At 44.2% G+C, this 10,843-nt stretch overlaps 1 long non-coding RNA gene across 1 annotated transcript; it reads left to right on the forward strand.

Annotated features, from left to right (window-relative positions):
* The first annotated feature begins 9,141 nt into the window (after positions 1–9,141).
* On the forward strand, positions 9,142–9,698 carry LOC142889092 (uncharacterized). The gene is made up of 2 exons (XR_012926793.1): positions 9,142–9,403; positions 9,441–9,698. It is a non-coding gene; the product is annotated as an uncharacterized LOC142889092 (long non-coding RNA).
* The last annotated feature ends 1,145 nt before the right edge of the window (positions 9,699–10,843 follow it).

The following is a 10,843-nucleotide window of genomic DNA, read 5'->3' on the forward strand; positions in this document are numbered from 1 at the left end:
ATATAGATAGGTAGACAGATAGATAGATAGATAGATCGATAGGTAGGTAGACAGACAGACAGATAGATAGATAGATAGATAGATAGATAGATAGATAGATAGATAGATATACATAGGTAGACAGACAGATAGATAGATAGACAGATAGATAGATAACATATATTGTGTATCAATATCAACATTTAACCATTAATAGAAAGAAAGACATTGTCACAATTTCTGTTGCACATTTCATCAGGACTAAAATAAAGATTTTTGAGCCTTGTACGGCTGAGAGTGACCCATTCTCAAATAATGTGTGCACAATAAAGACTTCCAAGACGTGAGGTTAAGAGACATCTTTTTTTTTTTTTACTCACTAAAGGGAAAAACAGCAAAGAAATATTGTCCTTTATGCACCTTGACGTATAAACCTGGATTAGAATAGCAACATAATAAGGTCTAATTCACTGAATAATTTGCAGATATTAAATATCCTGAAACTGCATATGAAAACATTCCTTTTTTTAGAAAATTATATTTTACCTATACAGTGATTAACATTTTTTGTGCTCTGCTGCATCACTGAGGTTTACAAACCAAAAGGGTCGTGGCTCTCTATGCAATAGTTTCCAATGCGCATCATCAACCTGCACACGCTTATTTCACCAGAAGGGGGCAGCAAAGTGCTTCAAAATGAAAATATGGAACGCGCGTCGTCAAAGACATAAACAATCTTCTCACCGGCAGCAAACACACTTCAAAGAATGAGCATCTGTTCACACCATCCAGGGAATATTACACGGAATATTTCATAAATTACACAACAGTGTCAAAAGATAACAAGCATCACCGCATGTTCTCCACACTAAGCCATGGTGCATAAAAAGCAAATATGTAAATCCCTGAATATGCTCATGGGTCACATGAGCAACAATAATAATAAAAAAAAAAAACCCACAACAACAACACATCTTTACAAGAGAAGCAACCCCCTGCCTTAGCTTTCAAGGCTCTCTCGCACCCTGGTGAATGGCAGTGACTCTGCATTTGACATCAGAAACACCCTTGAATCCTGAGGCTGAGAAAGAAGTGTTTTCTTCAATTTCCTGTCGCCTACACACACACAACTCAATCAAAAACAACCCCAAAACTGAGTGGGAACCCGCGGCAGCTTTTCAGTCGCCGATTCTGTCCATAAGCGGAATTGACGTCGCAACTTCCAAGCTTGGAATGCCTCCGTGGACTTCAGCCGTTGTCGTCCAGGTTGTAGAGAAGGACCTGCCGGTTGGGGCTCAGGCCCGGGCAGCTGCTCAGGCTGTACAGGCAGCCGGGCGACGGGCAACAGTGCATCAGCTGATAGTTGTGCAGGTCCTCCAGGCCAAACGTTGGCGAGCAGCACTCCATCACCAGCACCTTGACTTTGGCACTGTCCGAACACAGCAGCCTCCGCTTGCCCCTCTCCACCGCCGTCACCTCCTCCTCCTCCACCTGCTCCTCTACCTCCTCCTCTTCTTCCTCCTCTTCCTCTTCAGGCTCCAGCTCCTCCTCCTCCTCCTCCTCCTCCTCCTCATCGTGGTGAATCTTCCTCAACAGATTGTTGATGAGGACGGAGCGCCTCAGGTAGGCCTCGGGGTCCTCCAGGAACCTCAGCTTCTCCAGGGACAGTTTCAGAATGCAGCTCCGGTCCTCCTGCAGTATCAGGTGCTGAAAGTGTGCGAACAAAAGGCTGTGGGTAAGTGTCTCGGTCACACATTCACCCTGTACATCTTTAGTTTCTTTTCGTTGCCAGACGCGATCCGAGGAATAATCATTTTTTTTAAAAAATTGCGAGGCCAAAGCGTGGCCCAAAGACATTCAGAAAGCCTTCTTCCCCAGCGGGAGACAATTTGACGGGCGCAAGCGCACAGAAAATTCTTCCAAGTTTTAAACGCAAAGTCTAAAGGAAAGACACTGCTGTTTCAGTGTCACGTCCGTGGGTTTAACAGAATCGGTTGACGGTGAAAGAAAACAAGAGTCCAGTGTTGAGTCCGGCTAGTTTGTTGTTACCATTTGTCCAGGGTTTTTTTTTTTCATCAAGTTTTATAAAATCTTAACTTATTCGCACACGAGTAAACGGAAAGTAGCTTTTCCAGTGTAAGTCAATAGTAAGAGAAGCCGCATGAAGTACAAATATTGTCCATTTCACAAGTCACACGACAAACATCGAGTTACGATCATGAAGATGTGTAAGAGAACGGCAACGCATACACACGCCTTTATAATATTTGCTTGAAGGAATTATGAATGTTTTGGTTTCATTTTAACTTTGATATGATCACTTTAGTCGCGTAGAACTTCACCCTTTTCTAACCTTTTGTAAATTTCCAGCTTTAAACTTTTGAAACTGTATAACTTTAATCCGACGCTGGAAAAAGATTGTTTGAAAATTCCAAGGTTGTCAGCAAAATAAACCATGGAACTGGCACTTTAACCATCACCATGCAAAGTAAATCCTAAACCATGCCTCAAACAGCAAAGTTCCATTGGAATACTTGAATGCAGTATGTAGTATTGTGTGATAGACTACTTTTAACGTAGTTAAACTAACATTAACAGGCATTCTTTTCCCGAATGGCAGATTTGCGGTGACTGAAGGTGACAGTAGCTGAGTGAGTTTGAGCCCACTTGAGTATTTTGTTTTTTACGGGAGAACAAACCTCGAGAGTTGTATTGTCTTCTCTAACAAGTTTTCTTTTCTTAGCAAGGAGCCCAATCCAAATACATAAAAACGCTGCCGTTGTCTGCATGGAAGATCAGAATGGAGAGGCACGATCACTCGTCCCCACTGTGCTTTTAACCAAATGGTAAAAAAAAAAAAGAAGGAAAATGTGTTACTTTTTGTAAATATCCATGAAGGCTCTCCTGTATATCCTCTTCCTCCGCATATTTCCTCTTGAAGTAAGCAACTTTCGACGTCGTTAAATGGTTTGGTCGCTCTCACAGGGACGAGGCTGCAGGAGACAGCAGAAAAATGAACATTGAAAAAAACAAAAAAAAACAATCAAAAAATAACAATAACAACTGACAGTTAGCATCTCGTTCCAAACGAGATTGTTGCTGTGACGATTCTGCTACACAAACCGACGTAGACAGCACTTTCTCGAGAGGCGACTGCTTCAATATGCCCTTGACACATTTTAGGACGTGACCGTAATCTAAAGGAAACAAATGGCCAATTGTGACAGTGTCTATACTTTACTATGAGAATCAATCCAATACGTTGACCAGCTTTGCAGTTCTTTGGTATGATCAGCCTGGTGGTCTTCCATGCGGGTGACATTTGCCTGGTTTGCTTCCGTAACTCCGCTCTGCACACAAACTGAGTCGTGACACCACCTTTCGAAAGGGCAGTGGGTCACTGATGGTGAACCGTGTTTGGTAACGGCGCGATTGTGGCTACACCTAATGAAGCTAACTGGATTTTGCGGCCTGGATCTGAACCGCAAAATGTTCGAAGCACAACCACTGGGTGGTGATACAGGTCCAAGTGCTGGCCCCGGGGCTCTTGGTTGCAAGTAATCAGTTTGTGAGGTAAATGAGGCGTCATATGAGGAGACACTCAGTGTGCCGAGTCAAGCAGCCGCAACCCCGCTGCGCCTCCAAAGCAAAATCGAGATCATTTGAGGAGGTAAAGGGGGTTCTCGTCTCTGAATCACCGCAACTGAAGCGACCTGCGTAAAAATAAGATGAACGACAGCGGTGACTTGTTACCTGCTGCTGACGATCCACAGTTGCCACTCAGCTCTCGGAATTGAGTTTCAGTCAATGTGTCGGAGCCGATGAGAACCTCCACATCACTCTCAGGCATCTGCAGGGGCAGAGCAAAGAGTGCGACCAAATAGGCAGGTGAGAACTTGAGGGAGACGGAATAACACATCCACATCTTTACATTTGACACAGGAGCCGTGTCTCGCGTTAGCCTGCGAGTGACAGGCGACCAGGATGCAAGCGTGGTCATAAAAATAAACAACACAATAACAATAACGAATGAAGAAAGCAGAAATGCTACAAAACTCTGGGTTTTCATCACTTCTACTGGCATTGAAACGCCTTCAATTGCTCCTTTGTCAAAAACAAAACAAAAACAAGCAACACACACACACACGCACACACACACACGCACGCACGCACACACGCACACACGCACACACACAAACAGCTGATTGAGAAATGTGAGGAGCTTGCGTGCCTGCGTGCGCGTGCGTGAGAAAAGCATCAAGCCAGACTGCTTCATCTCGCTCGGCTCCCCTGCAGCAGCAGCAGTGACTCACAAGGTTTCTCAAACATCCAACGGAATATTTCCTCTGTGGGAGAATGAAGCATGATAAGAAAGGGGGGCGGTGTAAGGGGGGGCGAGGGGGTGCTGCTGCTGCTGCTGCTGCTGCTGCGTGGGATGTGCGCGCGAGCGCATCTTGTTTTGCAGCCAGCCTTTACTTCCATTTCCATATCACGGGAGATGAAGATATATATATATGTATATATATATATTTTTTGCTACAGTCACGTCTTGACCAAAGGACAAAAAAATAAATAAATCAAAAATGAATGACAAAGAAAGAAATATTCACTTCCTCTTTTGACCTAATTAATCCTACCCATGCACCGCCTGCGATATCAATATCTGTTGGGGGGGGTGTGGGGGTGTTCATTTCCTTAACATGCAACATGCATATTTTCAAAAATTGAATATTAGACAGGATGATCTTAAAGACGGTTCAATGACCATTAGTAACAATTAGTAAACATATATATACTGTATATGTTTCGGCAGGTGGGGGTCCCCCTGCTGTATTTCGCACTCTGCCCCCCCCCTCCACCCACTACAGGGAACCTAACAGCCAACATCTGGAAAGAAACACAACTGCAACATCACTTCTTCTTCTACTTCTTCTTCTTCTTCTTCTTCTTCTTCTTCTTCTTCTTCGTCTTCTCCCCCCCAAAACAAACAAACAAACAAACAAACAAACAAACAAAAAACATTTAAAAAACAAAACACGTGAACGCCTCTCACCGGTCACTGACAGCCGCCGCGGTTCTCGCCTCTTCCTCGCGCCCTCCTGTCCGACCTGTGCCGTCCCCCCCCCTGCAGTCAGACTCGGCGACGCTCCAGCTGGGCTCGGCTCAGCTCAGCTCGGCCTCCCCTCGGTTCCCCTGACTGACTGACTGACTGACTGACTGACGACACGGCTTGAGGGAGGAGACGCTCGCTGCTCTCACTGCACCCTCTTCAAATATCCCCGTTCACCACCACGACAGCGGCGGCGAGAGGCAGCGGGCGCCACCACTCGGCTCCGGCGCTCTCATTGGTCGGAGCTGAGGCTGCATGTTTCCTGTTGCTCGGAGACAGGAGTATGTACAGTGATGACGTCACACGCAGCATCGCACCCCACACCCCCGTTCCCCTTCCAATCCAACCCATCATATTTTTTTGTTATCAAACACGGCGTGACAAGTTCTCTGCTTGGTGTGTGTGTGTGTGTGTGTGTGTGTGTGTGTGTGTGTGTGTGAGTGAGAGAGAGAGAGAGAGAGAGAGAGAGAGAGAGAGAGAGAGAGAGAGAGAGAGAGAGAATTCATTAATAACAATGCGGAATCTTGGGAAATCCTACGTCTTTATTTCAACATGGTACAACAGTGACAGTGATATATACACACACACAAAAAAAAAGAATACTGATTTCCTAGTTCAAGTGTTCCAGTATACTAACACTGATATGATTTTTGAAATATATGTTAAAAATAAAAATGTTTTTGTAGTTTTTAAGCCATCAGATCCAGGTTTGCACTTATTTCTGTTAACAGCCCTGTTTGCAAAACAGAACGTTGGACTTTGTTCGCAGCTCTCTCCGCTGTGTTTTTTTTTTTTTTTTTTAAGTCTTCACACCTGAATTGTGCTGCCCTGCTTTCTCCGTGTGAGACTGACCGAAAATAACGAATAAATAAAATTCCAAAGGAAGGAAATTATACGAAGCACCCATGCAGAAAACTGATATAGTTCAAAAAGAAGAAAAAAACAACCCAAAAACCTATAAATAACAAAAACAAAGCCTAAAGCGCGTGTGTTTGTGTGTGTGCGTGTGTGTGTGTCAGCATTCAGCATTTTTTTCAGATCCAAACCAGTGTCAGTGAGTCTTATGCAAATGTGTCACAACCAAGAAGCTAATAAAAATACTAATTATTCAGTGTGTATATATATAATTGCAAACATTAACCTAAAGCCTCTGCAGCAATGTTGCTGAAAATAATCAATGGCTGGGAGACAAAAAAAAAGAAAAGAAGAAGCTAATGATATTGAATTCAATTTTAGATTTTCTTATTTGGCACAAAAGGGGAAATAATTTCAACATTTCGGAATCACGTGAAGACAAATGACCAGGAATATACTTTTAGCTGACTTGTAATGGAAGAATTAACCATTACATTTTATTGTCTGTATTTGTTGTTCATCAGAGGATCTATTTGTCAAGACTTAACGGGAGTTAAAACCCAAGAAAAGACTTTCCCCTGTAATCTCTTAATCTGCTGTGTAGAGTCCCAATGAAAAGCTCACAGTAACAGTCAGCAGACGGTCAATTTTTTTTGTTTTGTTTTGGTGCATACTGTGGCCTTGTTCTCAGCATTAAGACGTCTGAGACAAGAGCTGTGGATGGATGGACAGAGGGACCTGAGGAAAAGAAAACAGATGGCAGACAGACATTTACACAGCAGGGGTCTCGTGGGTTTTATTGGCAACAGCACTACTTAGCATGAAAAGTGCTCTCTGGGTGTCGTGGTGGTGAAGGGGGCTCAGCATGCACAGTCCAGACCAAGGCTGAAGAGCTACAGTGGCACATTTGAAATGGAAGGGAGACAGACGGTCCAATTCTATGACATGTGCCACCATGTTATGTCTGAATGTTAATGTTTCGTTTGAAGATCAACAGTTCAACAATTTGGAAAAATAGTTTACCCTCTTGCAAGACGCTAAAAGCATATGTTTTAAAAAAAAAAATTCAATTACCGATGTTCTCGTGAGGACCCAGCCAGGGCTGCCACACTAGAGGAAACAAAAAAATGTGCTCAGTATTTTCACGTTAAAGTATGAAACTGTTGCGTTATTTCGTGAAACTTTCATGTTATTTCGTGAAACTTTCACGTTAAAACGTTAAACTATCGCGACATTTCGTGAAACTTTCACGTTATTTCGTAATAACTTTCACATCATAATGTGAAACTTTCATGTCAAAAACACGAAACTATCGCGTTATTTTGTGAAACTTCCACTTTCAATTTTCAACTTGGAAAATTATAACATTATGACAAAATTAGCGCTTGTTATGTTAACCCAGGTTTTTTTTTCCTAGTGTGGCAGCAATGTGCTTGCATACAGCTCAGCCAAGAGTTAGAAGAAAAAAAAAAATACAGTTCCTCTTCAACCAAATCATTGTGTGTTTTTTTCATTTAACCTGTGTAGAATTCGGAATGTTGACTGACACTTCTTTTTCCCATACTTTAAAAATTCCTGATCAACAGAAACCTCAGGATCTGGCACCAGAAATACCTCCTCCGCCTCTGCAGCATCTCCACGATTCACAGTTTTGTTTTGTTGGTTTTTTTTTGAGAAAGGGAAATTATCTCTCTTATCAATCTCGCGTCTCAGGCGTCATCGACAAAAAGCGTCTCAATGAATTTGGCCACGGTCACAAGAGAAAAGACAAACAATTCTTTCACAGTGCACATTTATAAACTCAACACGGCTATTCAGCTCCCTCAATTTGGTCATACGTTTGCAACAAAAAAGAAAAAGCGGGACAAAAAACGCTTTTCATGAAAATTCGGATTCGGTCATGGAGCCCCCCCCCCCCCAGCTGGAGCTCTGAGGCGTCTGAGGTTGTGACTTTGTTGTGACTTCAGCCCTGGTCCAAAACAAGCCCACAACTCCTTCCATGCATGAGACCCTGTACGGAAGCATTCAGAGGAAACAACACGGTGGCATCATGCAGATTTGGATATGTTGTTGTTGTTGCTTTTTTTTTTTTTTTTTTTCATTTAATCATAAAATGTAACAGGCACTTCAACAGACTGTATTACAACTGTATTACATCTGCAGCACAATCTGATTGTCTCACATCCGTAATACACACCCACCCTCCCACCTCCCCAACCCCCGCCTTCAGGCCGAGCATGCAAAACATGTAAACGCCATAGAAATCCGAGAAACATGAAATATTTTCTATCATAAAAAATATAGAGCAGATATTGACTATTCTGTACAACGACGCATGCATAAAGTATTCCGGTTTGTGCAGTAGATATAGTACATGTCACTATTCACACAGTCACACGCATGGTGCTTCTAGAACAGGAGTGCTGATGGCGCGTCGGCTAGCAGATAAGTTCAGGTTCGCTGTTAATATCAGTTAACATTGAGGAAAAAAAATGACTGTAATTGTGTTGAATGTTTATTTCTGCAGCACTCCTGGTCTACGCCCATGCTTGAAATTATACCTGAAGTCATTGACGTTACATTTGTGGAGATCGACAGTGGGCGGCCACCCAGCGTTTCCCATGAATCCGCTCGCTGTGCCTTTTCCACATTCGCCAGCATCAAAGCGCTTGTGTTATGTAAAAGCTTCCCTGATGTCATGTAAAAAGCAATAAACCTAACCCAACCCTAACATTCACCAAGGGTTATAAATGAAAGAGATGTTAAAACAAATTTCTCCAGAAGCGTTCCCGACTCCCTCGGACTTATCCCGCGTATCCAATCCAGAGCCTGTAGAAACTCGTCATAAATCTGCTTTATCAAAGCAGTTGTTTTTCCCACTTAGCCAACGCCGGATGTTGGTGGGGAGGGGCAACGTTAGCCGCAGCACCCCCCCCCCGCGGCTGGACGCTTTACGCCACGGTGTTGAACTGAAAATTGGAAGTCAAGTGAAAACATCGACAACAAGCTTCAGTGCCATTCTTTGTTCCTCGTCTAATACCGTCCAGTTTAAAAAAAAAAAAAAAACCCAAATCCCCTCAGGCTCCGGCGTTGTTAAACCTGCTAGGCTCGACAGTAACTTTTTGTCTCTCTTTCTCAGATTTTTCTCGGGCTTTCAAGAGCAGCGAGCAGCTATCGCCCCTCCCCCCCAGCCCCCCCTCCCCCGCTTCTCGTCAAAACTGAAAGGAAAGCTGTTTCAGGATGAAATCCACAGTTTTGTTGTGCTTTCTTGGCAAGACAGATGAGCTAAGATCTCAGATTTTCCAAGCAACCCAGCTTCCCTGCCAGATCATTCCTTCATCATTATTCCGATAGCCTACTACAAGCGGCTGAGAATCACGTAAAGCAACAACAACTGTTTGGTTGGAGGAAGGCGAATGCACCAGGCGATGCAGAGAGGTTCCCCGCGTTAACCGTGCAGTGTTTTGTGCTTCTTTTGGTGTCTCCCTGCCCTCAGGCTGCTCTCTCTTGTGATGCGGCTACACCTGCCTGTGTCACCTGCTCTTGTTTATCTGCGACTCCCCTGTGTCTGCAAGAGCCTCAGTTCCCCACGGTCTTTCCCTCCTGCTGTTGTTCCGCTGCACTCTGACCCATGCTCGCTGAAATATCCATTACATATATACCAGTGTTTTTCAACCACCGTGTCACGGCTCACTTGTGTACCATCAAGTGTGCCGTGAACAGTTACCCAATTTCACCGAATTAGTCTAAAAAGTGGAGCGACTGTGCTTTAAAAGGAATGTGAGTCTGTTTTCCTCCCGGGATATCAGCTTTGTCAGCATCTAAACAGCTTCCCAGGAGTGAGTATCGATAAATTAGGACGGAATTAGGTCACTGTTAGGCTAAAAAGTGTCATTATAAAGATATTTCTGGTTGGTGGTGCGCCATGGGACGGCCTTTCCAATGTAAAAAAAATGTGCTGTGGCTCCAACAAGGTTGACAAACGGCGATATATATCCTGTGTATCCATCAACACGACAATTTGGACCTTCTCTGACTTTAGCGCAGCCCTTTTCCACAAATATTCTCTCAGTGGACGAAAGCACGACTTTATTAGGAGGGATGGGGGGTGGGGGTGGGTTCATTGAAGAGACGTCTCAAATCCCATGACACCAACAGTGGAAATCTCTCAGTGTTTCCACTGCCTCCAGGGCTTTGTTAAAGAGTGGATTCTTTTTTTTTTTTTCTTTCACCCCTGCCTTTCAACTGACCCTTGAGTTCACACGGGGAATTTGAATGTGAGCATCGTCGCTCAGCTCATTAATTGCGCTTTACTTTCACGGCCTTTGCAAGCCGCGGCCCTCCAGCACCCGAAGGCATCGTCTTCTTAAGTCCTCCCACTTCCTCTGTGACGGAGGCTTTGTATATAAAAGAAATAAAATGAAGCAAAACAAAATCCCAAATGACGGATGTTAGCTCTGCTCTTGAGGGCACCGCTGATGCCTTTGCGAGTGACGGACATTAGCAGCGGCGCTACGGTTACCACACTGTAAGATTGTGCAGCTGGAACCATCGATTACACGCAGTGGAGAGTGCGTTGAATGAAAACTGCTCTTCCAGGGTTCTGGGGTTTCTTTGCGTGTTATTGAAGGGGATATTTAAAGCCTCCTTTCAGCTCAGCTCGCCGTTCGCGTCATATTCAAATGAGCTTTCAGAAGAACCTCTTTCTCTCTTTTTTCCAAGCGGGCGGTGAAGAGCCTCCAGCTGCTGGAGACGTCTCGTCAGACGACCCGCAAGCCAGACGCCTCCTCGCTCTGGTTCTGACAATGAAAAATATCATATCTGCGCTCAAGTGCTCCATATCTCCTAAGCTGGCGAGCTCCATGAACGGTTCCCACGTCAGGCATCCACTTGGCAACA

Source organism: Nelusetta ayraudi, unplaced genomic scaffold (genome assembly GCF_046127955.1).
Source record: "Nelusetta ayraudi isolate G7.1 ecotype Tasmania unplaced genomic scaffold, CSIRO-AGI_Nayr_v1 ptg000021l, whole genome shotgun sequence".
Classification (NCBI taxonomy): Eukaryota; Metazoa; Chordata; class Actinopteri; order Tetraodontiformes; family Monacanthidae; genus Nelusetta; species Nelusetta ayraudi.